The sequence below is a fragment of the Toxorhynchites rutilus genome, chromosome 3, assembly GCF_029784135.1.
Source record: "Toxorhynchites rutilus septentrionalis strain SRP chromosome 3, ASM2978413v1, whole genome shotgun sequence".
NCBI lineage: Eukaryota > Metazoa > Arthropoda > Insecta > Diptera > Culicidae > Toxorhynchites > Toxorhynchites rutilus.
This window is the reverse complement of record NC_073746.1, coordinates 211,511,668-211,528,681: the sequence shown is the minus strand read 5'-3', so window position 1 is coordinate 211,528,681 and position 17,014 is coordinate 211,511,668. Positions and strand designations below refer to the sequence as shown.

The 17,014-nt window shown below is 36.5% G+C and overlaps 1 protein-coding gene across 4 annotated transcripts in view; it reads right to left on the bottom strand.

Annotated features, from left to right (window-relative positions):
- Nucleotides 1–17,014, bottom strand: part of LOC129775858 (cardioacceleratory peptide receptor-like) — a 237,690-nt gene that overhangs the window by 92,156 nt on the left and 128,520 nt on the right. The window lies entirely within an intron of this gene.

Below are 17,014 nucleotides of genomic sequence, written 5' to 3'. Positions count from 1 at the left end.
ACGAAGGTGTCTGGTGACCTCGGAATTGCAAATACATGCAAATCGGGGGCATTTTTGTTCCGACTGAAATGTGTTTGTTTAACACAGACTTCAAAACCAAGATGTCATCATACCAAACGTAAAAGGACTGTCATTAAATTTATTTGTGACGAAGAACATAATCTATCCAAATGCATGAATTGACCTCACATGGCATTATACAATCTTTTTACTCACAAAATAAGTATATTGAATTCAATTCAATTCGGAAATTGTTTTATTCAATCAAAAATTAAATCAAAACAAACAAATAATTGCTAAGCTACGGTAGTCCCACGTCAACCTTGCGGTTATATCATAGATATAACCCACCCATTTTTTCTTCGGAGAAAGCTTGCGTTACATCAAGGGACAGTTTAAATCACTTGGGATTCAACATTGCTACAATTATTTTTCATTATTAACCGTAATCCTAAACACATTATTGTTTATTTTACCCTCAACCTATGATTAAATTCCCTATTGTGTGGACCAAACGGGTAGTACAAAGGGATACATTTGCCAACACGAGTAAGCCTCGACGTTATCTTTTTTGCCCAATTGATTAACTACAAGCGCTTCTCGATACTATAGGACCAATCTTATAAAATGCATTACTCTGGTATAATGCCATGCCAAGACACGAACGCGTTGTTATTGTAGGCCTACGAAATTATTGCCAGCGAGAACGAACACTCCTCTTTTGGACAAGACCGCTCAGGTTGCATAAGAGCCATGACCCCTCCGACACACTGAACCGTGGAGCTGTAGGCATCAAGTCCGGACATTTGTTCCATTCAGTTGGTTTATTTTCAATATTCGATCACCTTGAGACGAAGCTGTGGAGCACCGACAGTAGTTTTCTTCAGTATCATTCCAACTCTTACTTTCGCATATTCACGGTAACACCATGCTTTTGAAAGAATTCATAACAGAACTGTACTAGAGACACTTCATATGTATCGACGGAGCGTATGGTTCTCCTTGATGGCCTTTAGCAATCGTACTTCCATTACCGCGGCCTGTAGCTCAAGACGGGGAATGGACAACGGCTTCAACAGAGCAATCTTCAATCCTCACTAGTACACAGCGTAAGCCGCAATTGCGAAAGCTGCCAAACCTGCATCTACGAACACGTGTATCCATTCATTGATGAATAGCTGATCGGGTCAGGAAAAAACTTCCATGCGTGCTATACTACTATCTAACCGCTAGGTTGACATAGGACGACCGTTGGCTTAATAATCATTTATGTGTATAGATTGAGTGATTGATTTTGATTGAATGAAGCAATTTCCGAATTTAATTGAATTCAATGCATCTGCTTTGTAAGTAAAGAGTTTGCACAGATCCCATCTTAGGCATCGTGCTATATTTCGTTCTTCATTGCAAGTAAATCTAATGAGTAAATCTGACCGTCCGTTATCCTTTTACGTATGGCATGATGTATTGGTCATTTCATTCATTTATCGTGGACTTCCAAAATATGTGAACAGAAAGATTTTTAAACGATCATTGTATTTTACATTTACTTTTAAGTTATTGCATCTCCTAAGCAAACGTACTTCTCGAATCGCAAAATTACTTGATTTGAAGAACTGCAGGCACTCAGTTTTAATTTTTAAATGCTTGTTGAACGTATATTGTTGATTCAATCGATGTTATCGCAGCAAATGGTATTCAACATTTTGCCCATTCGTCAACCGGTATGCGTAGTAGTAAGCGATAAACGAAAAAAGGCGTTGTGTTCGTACCCGCTTTTTTGGTCCGAGTTAGGAAATCATATTCCGCCGATTTTTCTAGACTCCTTGGTTTTGAAGTTCGTGTTAGGGATACACACACCAATGATCGTACATCAATCACTGTACGATCAAAACTAAGTAGATTTCCAAGCGGGTACCTGTTTATATACAGATTTGTGTAATTTCAATAGCCAAAATCATTTTTAATCTATTGAAACAAGTTTCCGGGGCAATAAGAAATAAGAATGTTACACTTAGACATTTTATCTTTCAAATGAAGTGGTTATCATACTACTCCGCCTGTAGCCTGCAAATAGGTATTAACCCATCCACTACGGACGTGTGCTCCATCTGAGTGCTACCGCTGAACGGGGCACTGCGCCGAAAAGTATGCATATCGCGCTGGTGTGGTCGATGTGCAGTATCATTCTGATGCCGTCTATACCGTCTATGCCGACGACGCTCGTAGCGCAAGGATTAACGTTCAAAACCTTGCCCTACAAACGTAACGCTCTCGCTCTTTCGAAACTTTAAACTTACACCTTAGTACAGAAATGAAAACCTCTTCAATGATTTGGGCATGGGTCGCCGCTAAGTTACGTACCAAAAACAGCGTCGCATGCGGAGGAGCTGTTGAACTCTGTCCGCAATGACCCAAACTCGCTCCAGAGGGCCATAACTGGTGACAGATCATGGGTTTATCGTTATGACGTGGAAACCAAAGTAGGATCAACCCAATGGAAGCTACTGAATTGGAATAGGCAAAAATCGAAGACCAGTCGAAACACGTGCAATCAAAGCAGCTGTCAAAATTAACAAAACATTCAAAATGTCCGAACTTATCGGCATAAGCGAGAGGCATGAGTACCATCGTAACGCCACAAAAAAAAATCGAAAATCGAATATACGTAACTCGCTGAAATTCAAATGTCGCGATGCGCACCTCGCGACCTCGTATATCAGAAAACATTAAGTCAGGATGATGGTGTTAAAGACACGATCGCTTTATTGACATAGGACTACGAAATGATCACATTTAATTGTTTGTTATTTTTGAGTGGACGAACTTTTAAAATCAGTTCTTCAGTAGATTTTAACGCAATTAATTACTCACAGATGCGATTATTTTTTATCGACTGCACATCGAGACTCTATAAACGCAAGCATCAGGCATGAATCGAACCTCGAAATCGTCCGTTGAAGTGTTTTGTTTCAGCCGTTTGGCCGGTAAGCGCATTTAAAAAACGATTTGCGTTGGTCTCGTTTGTCACACAAACAATCGAAAGATCAAAACCGATTCCTTCGAAAAGCAGTTTGATTTTTTTTAAAGTTTTAATACGAAGAATTTTTCTACGAATAACCATCTTTTTGTCATAGTCTTAAGGAAAGCGACTAGCTGCTCGCTGACTGCAGTGGAACAAGCAGGCTTGTATGCGAGGACCTTCATTGACACAATTTTCATTATCAAACCCATTTTTAGTTTTATATTTGTTCACAATTCGCGAGTTAACGTGTCAGTCTTTTACATAGAATACATATTCGATGAGGAAAAGTTAATTCTCATTGATAATTTTCATTTTAAAAGATTGTTCAATTACCATGAAATTCCATTATTGTTATTATAGCTTCCCAAACTCGGAAAACGAAACACAATGTCGTCAACGCGAATTGGATACTACCACTATTATGATCTGAGAATTATGATGGTAATCAGTGTTGCCATATATTCATCTGTACTGGAAGGGTTAAAAATATTTTTAGTTGTACTTTTTCCTTCAACAATCTGTCGTTGCTGAGCCCATTTGGAAGCTATGATTTGTTTTTGTTATAATCAGAAAATTCGCTTGACGATTGCCGAGAAGTAAGATATAGTAATAATATTAGAAACAAGGTATCGAAGCGTCGAAAATGCGAACGAACCGTAAATGATATGATTGAATTACGAACTAATTTCTCTTTTAGGGCACGTTATTTGTTCTCCAACTCTTGCAAATTACTGAACCGATCAAAATGAAAATTCGTATGTAGGGGTTTTTGGGGCCGGGGAAGGTTTTCGTAATAGTTTGAGACCCCTCCCCCCTCTCTAAAGGGGGAACTGCCATACAAATTAAACACAAATTTCTACATTACTCGGGAATTAATCAAACAAATAAGACAACATTTGGCATATGGAGGTTTTAGGGTGCAATAAATGATTCTATGGTGGTTAAACACTGGGGTGGGGTGGTGGTCAGCCGTACAAATGAAACACAATATTACTCGAGAACTAATCAAGCAAATGAAACCAAATTTGGCATGTGAAGGTTCCAGGGTACAATAAAAGTTTCTATGGTGGTTAGACTAATCTCTTAGGGGAGAGGGGGGGGGTTGGCTGCCATACAAATGAAACACAAATTTCGAGAATTAATCAAGCAAATGAAACCAAATTTGGCATGTGGAACTTTTAGGGTGCAAGAAATGATTCTATGGTGGAGGTTTTAGGGTGCAATAAATGTTTTTACGGTGGTTAGATACTCCACCCCCCTCTCTTAGGGGGGGGGGGGTGCCTGCCATGTAAATGAAGCACAAATTTTGCATTACACGAGAATTAATCAAGCAAATGAAACGAAATTTGTCATGCGAATGTTTAGGGGACACGAAACGTTTCCATGGTGAATAGACACTCCTCCCTTCTATCTCTGCCATACAAATGAAACACAAATTACAGGGAGCACACAAACACAAACTTCCGCATAACTCGAGAACTAATCTAGCACAATTTGGGGTGTGAGGGTTTTTGGGTATGATAAATGTTTCTATGATGGTATGACACTCCTCCCTCCTATGGGAAATATTACACATATTTCAACCAAAATATTCCAACCAAACATGACAATTGAAATTCGGAGAACTCTGAAGGAAATGGGAAAATTCGGAAAATTTAATTCCCATATGTTCTACAATTATATAGTTACAAGTGATGTTAGTTCATTTGATGTTTGCGCTAACGAAATTGATCTTTGTTCGAAAATTGAAATCGATTTTATTGTGATGAAACGCACTCCTATATCTGCTTCTATCTATACCAATAAAAAGTATCGCCGAATGTGTTGATAAGAGCAGAACTCGAGGAAGGAATTGTCCGATTTAGGGCTGTCTTTATTCTATCATATTCTCTATATAAAACATTTATTCCATGTAACGGAGAAACATGTTATTTGCAAGTGGTTGAGAAACATTGAACGAGAATTCTGTCTGAAAATAATCTGATATTATAATGATGAGTTTTGTTAGAAATACTAGTAATTTTATAGTAAAAGGTAAATTCAACGTGGTCGATTAGAAGAACAAATCAATGAACAGTTTTGCGATTGGACCCATGAACTTGCTCATAGTAAGAAAACGTGAGTGTTTGATATCAATACCTTCAAACACTCACGTTTTCACAAAAAATAAATTTTGGGCGGGACGAACTTTACCGGGTCAGCCAGTGCTGAATAAATTTCCCACCTAGTGGTATATAGTATAACATTTATCGCAATGCCGATTTAGCGAAATATGCACTTGAAATCCCTTAATAATCGTTACATGCCTCATTTTCGATTTCGTAGAGTGACCATTCATTGAGGACAAATTCAAATGTAACTTCATACAAACATTGAATACGAAGCCAACATAAGTCCCGGCATCCACTTTTCTGACAATAAAAGTTTCTAGTTTCTGTCACTCTTTTCGGGCTTACAAAGTCCGATGTATTTTTTGACGTAGGACTACGTCTTTCATTTCTATATCGGGGTGTAAAATCAAAGTTTCGAAAACGAAAGCGTTACGCCGGACACCGAGATTTTGGGCGTTAATAGCTTTTAAACAACTGAACGAAATGGTATGATACACACTTCATTCGAAAGATAAAATGTCTACGCGTTATATACTTGTTACTTTTTCATCCAAAAACTTGTTTCAATAGCCTTAAAATTGCTTTCAAAACAGGCTATTGAAATCACCAATCGGTATATAAGCGAGCGCCGCTCGTAAACCCACTCAGTTATAATTGAACAGCGATTGGAGCATGTTGTCGCTGTTGTGGTGAAGCTTTCCGTTTATCATGAAAGCGCGGATGAACGGTGTCATCAAGAGCCTGTTTGTGCACCTTAGGCCAGAAGAGAATCCATCAGGAGGAGAGTGATGCCACAAACGGTTCCCCGGGAAGAGATCGGAGCAGCCGCCACACACACACACACACACATACACGCGCGGAACTCTTCGTTTGGGTGCCATTCAGCATCGAAAAAATTCCGGAAAGTTTCAATCGTTCCTGAAAAATAATCTGAAAAATACATTCATGCGAAAGAGTTTATTTTAATGTTTTCTAATCATATAGGGTAAATGATCTTGGTTTGTCCAATTTGGGGTGTTTTTACGCAACTAGTAAATGCAAATCGATTTTTCTTCATGAAAATCACACATAATCGATACGAGTTTGGGTTTGTTGAAAAGCCCCAAGTCTCTAGTTGCTAATACTACCATAAGATGTTGAAATTATTCAAATTTTTATGTTTTTTAACGATTTTCCTTAAAGAAGAATTATGACCATGGTTTGACCACCTCTGATCATGGTTTGCCCAAAAAAATAATCATGGTTTGTCCGGTTTTAGAAATCTCCATTTTTTAATGAAAACATTCGAATTCACAATTAGATGTTGCATTTGTCATTGCTTGAGTTTACTGTCATCATATTGATTCATTCATAATTTAGGCTTTCTTCAGAATATTGCCTTTTCTTGAGCATTTTAGAAGTGTTCACCTCAACACAATCAACACAGAAAAACCAAACTTCTGCTATGCGCGATGCACACCATAAACAAACATAAACAAACTGCAGCGCGCCAAGCGGTTGCCATAGAAATCATGTGGACAAAACAACATTATTGAATTTGACAACTCATGATCAGAATTGAGTTCATCAAATTGCGTTAATTTAATGGTTTAGCTATGTAAATCCGATACAAATGGTGAGCAAGCATGATGTTTACAATATTTATAAGTGTTGTAATCCAGAAAAGGTCTGAATACGTGCCAAATAATCATCTGGTGATCGATTAAAAGTTAGCTCGAATGAGGGGCGCATTGACACAAATAGAAGGTGTATTTTATAATCCGTTTTAAAGGATGTGATTTCGTAAAAATATACTATCAAACTACTATAAATCATGTAAAAGGCAATTTCATTTATATGTTTCGAAACATTCGAAGGCCTTATTTGACACAGGAGCGCTGAATTAGAGCATTCAAAAAAGTGGGCATACCGTGATCATATTTCCGACTGGACAAACCAAGATCATTTACCCTAATACAGCGACCAAATACATGAGGTTTTGTGATTTTTCAATCAAGTGCAATTAACTGGTGGTTATCGAGTTAGCATTACCCACTGGTGGTGGACTTCGGGAAGAATCCGGTAAGATACCGCTGCTGCAAAATAATTTGCCAGTTCCCCTTGGCATTGAAAATAACATGCAAGCGAAAGAGTTTATTTTAATGTTTTCTAACCATCTAACACTGCGACCAAATACATTTGGTTCTGTGATTTTTCAATCAAGTGTAGTTAGCAGGGAAGCTTCTGAAGATTATTCTTCCCCATCAGTAGGATATTTTCGTATCCAATATTAGATGCATAAAACCTTGTACCTTCAACGTAACGCTCTCGTTTTCGAAGTCCCCCAAATATTCATTTGTTCATTCATTCAGAATGGATTCAGATTCAACAACACTAAATCAACGATAGTCCTACGTCACCATTGCGGTTATACCATAGATATAACCCACTCCCTGTTTTTTCTTCAGAAACTCCACTCATTTACAAACCAAACTTTGTTTAGAAAAAATAAAAGAGTTAAATTTCAGACACGCATTACTTTGACACAATTGGATTTGTGTTGCCAATCATCAAAATCATCTTATGACAAATAGCCGCGAACACGTTTTAAATGATCCAATATATTTGAATGAATGCACATTCCACATAATCGAACATACACTGCGTTTCGCAACTATAGAACCACTAATTTTTTTTTTTTTTTTTTGAGTTTCCAGAGATATGTAAGAAGTCGGTTGTATTGAAGTATATTCCAGTGTTTCATAAATATAGAACCAGATGGGAAAGCTATCACTCCTTTACAAAATTAACGTCAATTTCCCATGAATTACAATAAGTTTCTGATTCGTAGGTCATCTTTAGTTCTCAATCAGTACAAGTAACCCATTCCCATAACCCAGTTTTGACCAAGCTGCGCCATGTTCTAGTGTGTATCTCGTTCTACGCAGAGGATACTGCTTGTCTAAGCTCTTCAAATCACTCATACTACTTGTAAGCTGCATCTACTATTCGTACGAACTAAGTTCTGTAGCTGCATCTATTATTATTCGATCACTAAGTTCTTGATAGAGTTTTGATCCGGTAAACAGGTCAGCTTGTTTACCGGATCAAAAGTCCAGAATCTGAAGCCTCTATTCAATAAACATGCTTGACTTGACTTGACATGCCTTGACTCTCCGGATGTTATGAAATAATGCCAAATTACCCAATTATCACGGTGTTTTTGATGCAAAAACAGCAGTAAATTCTGAAGTACTCCATGGCGCTTCTGACTGTACATTTGTGTTGATGAAAAGCTATCTGAACCAGGCCGTTTTGAAAATATTTTTCTCAAAAAAACAATGTGATAATTGGGTAATTTTACATATAACCCGGAAGGTCATGGTATAGTTTAATAAATAGGGGCTTCAGACTCTGAACTGGTCACCTTGTTTACCAAATCAAAACCCTATCAAGAACTTATGAGCAGTGATCGTCCGAATAGTAGATGCAGCTTACAAGTAGTATGAGTGATTTGAAGAGCTTAGACGAGCAGTATCCTCTGCGTAGAACGAGATACACACTAGAACATGGCTTAGCATGGTCAAAACCACTCCGAATGGGTTATTTGAACTGATTGTGAATTAAAGATAACCTATGAATTAGAAACTTATTGTAATTCATGGGAAATCGATGTTAATTTTGTAAAAGAGTGAGAGTTTTCCAACCAGATGGTTATATAGTTATGAAACACTGGAATTTCTGTATTTTGAATATTTCGCGCCTGAACACAACAATAAAGTTCAATTGGCCAGTCTGTTAAATGAAGATAGTTGTTATATCCTTTAGTATATACTCCAATTCAACCGACTTCTTACATATCTCTGAAAACTCAAATTTGTAATTCTTTAGTTGTGAATCGCAGTGCATTATGGTTCTGTTAAAATTACCTGTTGAAAATTTAAATCTATGGAACTGAACAACATAATTGAGGATCAAACTTTGTATGTGTCTCTCAACATTTAATTTTGTTGCAATACTTAACAAAATTGATTTGATTAAAAGTGTTTGGCAAACAAATCTTCTTCACAAATGTATTTACACGCTTGAAGATTTGAGTCCACTGTGAAAATTGTGAACCATCCACTGTCATCGCTGGGACACCATCGTTTTCATTCATAAAGGGGATCTCTCTGAAATCATTATTATAATTTACTTCTTCTTCTTCAATGGCACTAACGTTCCTAGAGGAACTTCGCCGTCTCAACGTAGTATTACTTGCGTCATTTTTATTAGTACTTAGTTGAGATTTCTATGCCAAATAACACGCCTTGAATGCATTCTGAGTGGCAAGCTCTAGAATACGCGTGATCACAGTGCAAGTCGGAGGAAATTTCTTTGACGCAAAATTCCCCCGACCAGAACGGGAATTGAACCCGAACCCCCGGCATGTTAGTTATGACGCTAACCACTCGGCCACGGGAGCACAGATTATAATTTACTACGACACGTGATTCACCGACACAATTTTCTGTCATATCCAACGTTTATTTACTCGGTAGTAAATTGTGAGTGGCGCCAATATATCTAGTTGCTTCCTCTCTCCTGTCACGCGTCAATCCCCCATCCAAACACGACAAATGGTGTCCCGCTAAACGACACAAATTGGAAGCGAGATTGATGCCAATGCAAAATAGCATCCTCATGAAGAGTGCAGAGATCTCAAAAATACAAACAATTTTCCCGAGAAATGCCAAAGCTGAGACAGCTTTAAGTCAACATATGAGTAGAGGATGGAATAAAACAAAAACAAAAAACAGACAAGACAGCAGACAACAGTTTGTTATGATTATGTCATTGAGGTAGTTGTTAAACACGCATTTTAACAAGCAGAATGAACCTAAGCAAACGGTATTATTTCACATAATTGCCACCAACGGCGATGGGAAGTCGGGACGTGTATCCCATGTCGTGAAGTTCATAAATAGTTAATGAACCTTCCGCTCCGGTCGCGTATAAATTTCCAACATCAGCGCTTCCAAACGGCGGGTCGTCGAATGAAGTGGTAACGAGCTAAATCGCGAAAGATTGTCACGTTCAGCGTTCATCTCGCACAAATCTTGTCAGGGAAACAATTAAACCTCTGCGTGCCAAGAATATTAAGCATCCAGCCTTTTCTGAACTTTACAAAGACGAGAAGAGGGAGCGAATAACAGCAACAACAAAAAAACCGAGATGAAACTTGACGTATGAATAAGGCACAAAGATATCACATTCTATTGTAACGCGTTTTTGCTCACCTGCTCTACGCACTATTAAGTGCTTTGCTCGGCTTACTCTGGGTCGTAGTTAATTAGATGAAGGAGTAGCAAGCAATTCATTTAAAAAATTTCTGTGTGTTTCGAGAAAAATAACCTAAATTTATAACAATTAAAACATTTTTTTTTTATCATTCCGACGATAATCCGCGACTATTTTAATGAGTGCAATTATAATCCGACTTAAAAGTCGTAATTGCGCCCAGACAATGACAAATTTTGTTTTACACTCATGCATAGGTTAATTGATGATTCGCACGTTGTTTAGAACAAAGTAAACAAGTCTTAAAAATAACGAAGAGCCAAAAAAGTGCGGTCTCCGATTTCACGATGAGCTCGTAAAAAATAACCAGATGGGAAGCGTTTCATTTGGCGCGTGATACACATAGTCGAAATTTTCAAGACGCCAATTTATTTTTCTTTTTCGAAGAGAATTGCTTTAGATAAATATTAGATATGGGCGGAGCGGTGGGCAAGACGATCAGATTAAGTAGAATTTGGATTTTGTTAGCAGTTTGTTGCAGCTAAATATGCTGTTTTTCAAACTGATTGGTAAAATATTCCACGGATGAGAAACGACCGATAAGTTAAACATTTTTGTAATAAGCGAGGTGCAGAAGTTTATCGCTCGCGAGAGAAATAATATAATTTTATGGCACTGGCACTAACGTTCCTCGGGGAACTTCGCCGTCTCAACGTAGTATTACTTGAATCGTTTTTTTAGTACTTAGTTGAGATTCCTGTGCCATATAACACACCTTGAATGCATTCTGAGTGGCAAGCTCTAGAATACGCGTGACCACAGTGGAAGTTGGAGGAAATTTCTTTGAAGAAAAATTCCCCTGACCAGAACGGGAATCGAACCCGAGTCCTTCGGCTACGGAAGCACGGGGTCTGTTTAGCAACTGAAATATAAATGTACTGAGAGAAAGTAAAAGGTTGGATGAACTTCCATCACTTACTCTAACTAACCCACACTAGCAGCTGTCCGTTTCACCCCATCGATATAATGTTTATAATTATAATTACATTTACAATGTACAAATTTTCAATCAAGCATAAATCTACTTACCTATCGTCATTTCGACAATGACTCATCATATGAATGAATGAATGAATCAAAATCTGAAACATATATCTTATTTTCAAAAACGCATAAATAACATCCACAAGTCTCTCCAAGCTTTTTTTTCTGCATGTATACGAATATTCCAAGATAAGTCTACAAAAATCTACGGACAAGTCTACAAAATATAATAGATGTGTTCATCAACATAAATATAAATATATTTAGTAGATAACTATTCAAATCAACCGCTTTTCGTTTTACACACTCTGTCTATCTTACCCACAGCTCTCCTCGATTTGGCATATCTACGCTTCTCATTCTTTATTCCAGATACGTTTCGAGAGACCCTAACAACCAACCGTGTTTCGAACGCAACGCAGTATTTAACTTGAGCACACGTGGGTGATTTGCTATCTTGTTATTGATTTACTAGCTGACCCGGCACACTTCGTCCCGCCCAAATTTTGTGTTTTATTTTAAACTAGCTGACCCGGCAAACTTCGTACCGCCCAAAATGTGTTTTTTTATTAATACCTTCAAACATTCACGTTTTTTACTATGAGCAAGTTTATGGGTCCAATCGCAGAACTGTTCATTGATTGATCTTCCAATCGACCCAGTTGAATTTACCTTTTACTATAAAATTCCTACTATTTCTAACAAAAATCATCATTATAATATCAAATTATTTTCAGACACAATACTCGCTCAAGATTTTTCAACCACTTGCAAATAACATGTTTCTCCGTTACATGGAATAAATGTTTCATACAGAAAACATGATAGAACAAAGACCTAAATCGGACAATTCCTTCCTCGAGTTCTGCTCTTATCAACATATTCGGCGATACTCTTTTATTAATATAGATAGAAGAAGATATAGGAGTGCGTTTCATCACATTAAAATCCATTTCCAGCTTCGAACAAAGATCAATTTCGCTACCGCAAACATCACATGGACTAACAGCACTTGTCACTATGTAATTGTAGAACATATGAGAATTAAATTTTCCGAATTTTCCCTTTTTCCTTCAGAGTTTTCCGAAAATATTCATTTGTCATGTTTGGTTGGAATCTTTTTGGTTGAAATATGTGTAATATTTTCATGGGACCCCCTCTCCATTCCAGAGAAGGGAGGAATGTCATACCATGACAGAAACATTTATTGCATCCTAAAACCTCAATATGCCTAATTTGGATCCATTTGCTTGATTAGTTCTCGAGTTATGCAGAAATTTGGGTTTCATTTCATTTCAAACCTTCCCCGGCCCCAAAAACCCCTACATACCAATTTTCATGTTGATCGGTTCAGTAGTTTCCGAGTCCAAAAGAATCAGACAGACAGGCAGAAATCCATTTTTATATATATATAGACTAGCTGACCCGGCAAACGTTGTTCTGCCATATAAATTACTTCTAGTGAATATTTTGACTGTTGATTAAAAAATAACTAATGTATTGCAATACATGTACATACATGTGTGTTCAAATGTTTCAACGATCTTTAAAATCAATTGATTATGATCGATGAAGGATAGATTCCACGTGGATATCGAGCAGATACGTGAAGATTTGACCGTGTATTGCATTGGACCGTGGGAACTTCCCGAACCTGAGTGTGATGTGGAGATGGAGATGAGATCTATGATGTACAGAGAAATGGACCGGATCGATCGGTTCTCAGGACTCGTCTTTTGCATTCAGAAATCTGATCATTCGTGCTATGAAATGTAGCAACCTTGCCTCGGCGCAAAATAAACTTCAAAATAAGTAATCCGTATTCGTGGAGCAATTTAATCTGTGTCAGATTAGCAGACACGAAAATAATTTTAAATTGCTTAAATTTGGATGAATATCATTACTCGATGTTGTTTAAATACTTAAAAAACAGTCCGAACTTAACGATTCTTCTATAAATCTTGTATACATCCAGCAACATGTTGGACGAAATACGTGTAATTTTGAGCCCATTAAAGACTGCATTTCTTTTGTTTGAACACACGTGCTGTCGTTTGAACAAAGGCTGTGTAGGTGTTACTCATGATAGCGTCTCGCTATCATTCCTCGAACCGCTTTTGTTGATTGTCTCATAGGAATCGCAATCGTTCGCTCTCTACCTTTGCGAATATGTTGACCATGGATTATTGACACAGCTCAAGACATCCTAGAATGACGTTGTCCTGACTGCGCCAACTCATCAAACGACACACATAAGAATCCATCGAGGGCGCTCTTTTGTTTGTTTCGTCTCCTCCAACCACATAATATTAAAATATTACTTCAAAATGAGTAATGATGTTCTTAATAATTAAAGTAACTGTGGCGCATCTACACACGTGCTCTTCAATCGGTTTTTTATCAGGATTGGCGACAAAAGCGTGACTGTTATTTTGCATTCCGAGCATGGGTGTGATTAGAATAATTTCAATAATTCATTGTGCTCATCCAAAAAGGCTTCCAGCTCGCCGGCGATATTCCTAGTTTTAGTCGAATTGAAGTTACTTGCGTATGTGAAATTCGATGAAGAAGACGAAGTGCCATCTGGCATTAAACAACGTAAATAAGTTCGTCCTGTTTAAAAAACGAACGACGAATCAATTATTTGGTATCGTTTATATAAAAATACATATATCGCGATAAAAAAAGGAGATGAGGGTGAAAATTGGTTATATATGGTTATAAGTTTTTTTTTTCAAGCCAAATTTATGCAAAAAAAATACGAAAACAAAGTTATTCAGATTTTATTTGCATGGGACCACCCTAATCGGTATCAAATATAAAGTAATAGGTATCCTAGCGGTATCATATATAGTTTACGACCTATTCTCATGCCTACCAAGTTTTTTGAGTATAATATCATTAAAATCGGTCGAGCCGTTTCGGAGGAGTTTGACCACGAACGTCGTGATACGAGAATTTTATATATAAGATTTTACCGCACAGCAATGAGTAATCGCCATCCGAATAATTTGAAAACCGAAATTAAATACGGGAATGAGGGATTGCTTGCTTGCGCGATGCTTGAGAAATTTTATTCAAGTCGGAAAATCATGTCTAAATAAAGGTAAATAAAATGTGTTGTTTGAGGGACACTCCGTTTTGTAACTATAGAACCACTTATTTTTTAAAGGTTTCTTGACACGCAACAGTAAAACTAGATGTGGGTCATATCTGTGATATAATCGTAGGATAGACGTAGGACCACCGTTGGCTTAGTAATCATTTGGTTGAAATAGCATCTGAATCAACTCACAATGAATGTAGAGATATTTTGAGAATGAACAGAACGTTATTCTTGTACGTGTTTGAGTGCATGAAATTGATACAGGGAAGTACATAATATTCGACTCTTTTGAACTGAATGGTGGTCCTGAAAAGGATCGAAGGGTTCGCATGGTTTTGTAGAAACAATTTAAGATGGTTGATACATGAAAATTCAGGTTTCGGATCTTCCTAAATTCAATATCGATATTCTGAATATAATTTCTTTAGCAAATATTCGGAAGATTTTGTAGAAGGAGAACAATTGACATATGCTTCCTTTCTATGATATTAGTTGGGTCAATTATAACCATGTTGAGTCGCGGCACCTACATAAAAAGTTATCCAAAAGTGTTCTGAATAATCTTGAAATGTTCGAATGCAAAGTAAATAGTTCCGGACTTTCGCTTTGAAATAATCTGTTAATATTGTTCACCATGCTTAGAGCATAACAAGAAGGATACATAGAAAATCGTCGTTAAGTCATTTAAACCGTCATAGGTCGATCTTACTCGGATCTCCTGTACATGATCACCATTAAAAAAAAAAAACAAAATAAATTTGGAATGGTTCGAAACGTTCCAATAGACGTTTGACAACACTTTCTAATCAGCCATTTCATGTGAAACCGATATAGTGGTTCTCAGATTTTCGTCAAATGTGGTAATTTATTCTTTTATTATTTTTTGAACCACTGAACTGATTCATATGATCGACATATCAAATTGAAGCTTATGAGTTAGTTTTCTTTGAAAAAAATATTACTTTTGCGAAAAATTTGGATTTTCGTTTTTGTAGTTATTGATTGAGTTAGTTTTCCATAGTTTGCTTAGTTAAAGATAGAGAGCGCTATATATTTCTCTTGTTTTTATGGAAAACTGAGGATTTTTTACATAACCTATCTCAAAATCAGATATGCATTTTTTTTTCCTTTTTGAATTATTATTGTGCAAATTTAACAAGTTTCAAGTTCAATATTCCAATGTGACTAGACTATACCTGTGCGACTAGAATCTAATCCTCCCGCAAATTTGATATTTTTTCAAAGAAGGTTAGCTTATTGGCTTCGATTTAATATGTCGATCGTCTAAATCGGTTCAGTAGTTACAATGTTATGAATTTTTGCAAAAAGTCAAAATCCAAAATCATATTTCAAAAACGAAAAAAATAACATCGATGATATCGAGATATTTTATGTAAAAAATCCTCAGCTTTCCAGAAAAAATATAAAAAAATATAGCGCCCTCTAGTCCAAAAACAATAAAAAGGAAAACAAATAAAAAACCCCTACAATCAACAATTACGAAAACAAAATACAGTCAACAATTACGAAAACATTGTTTTTGTAAGTTTAATATTTTCTAATAAAAGGCTAGCTCAATTTGATATGTCGATTATTTGAATCGGTTCAGTGGTTCAAAAGTTATGAATTTAAAAAAACAGTCACAAAATCGTATTTAAAAACGAAAAAACTAACATCGATGATATCGAGATGTTTTATGTAAAAAAATCCTCAGCTTTCCAGAAAAAATATAAAAAAAATATAGTGCCCTATAGTCCAAAAACAATAAAAAGGAAACAAATAAAGAACGACTACAATCAATAATTACGAAAACAAAATCCATTGTTTTTGTAAGTTCAATATTTTATAATAAAAGGCTAGCTCAATTTGATATGTCGATCATTTGAATCGGTTCAGTGATTCAAAAGTTATGAATTTAAAAAAAAAGTCGTTTTTGGAAAAAAGGGGAAAAATTTGATTTTCCGGACAACCCTAAAATGAAAACGGGCACCTTAATAAAAAAAAATAAAAAATACGTGTCTAATGTTTTGCGATAGAGAACAAAATTACAACAATTGACGAAAGTGGTTCTCAGATTTTCGTCAAATGTGGTAATTTTCGTTCAATAAATTACAAAATAAAGTTTCCGAAATTTGAATTCAATCTGTCCGAAATTTGATTTAGTTTTCATTCGATGATTTATTTATGTTTTCAATCAAATAGGTACCAAAGTAGAAAGCTTAAAGGCATATTGAACTAATTTATTAAAACTATCAACCAAATAATACCTGTGCATAAAGTTTAGACCTTTTCTGCATCCTATGCCTTAAGCGTCCGAAATATGATTCAGAACGGTATAGCAACCTGTGACTTCAATTATGGTCTACAAGGCGTTTTGGAGATAATGAAAAAAACTTAAGCTTAAAATTGGACCGAAGTGTAACGATTTCTGCGGAAAATCGAATACGGAACGAATCGAACGAGCAGAGA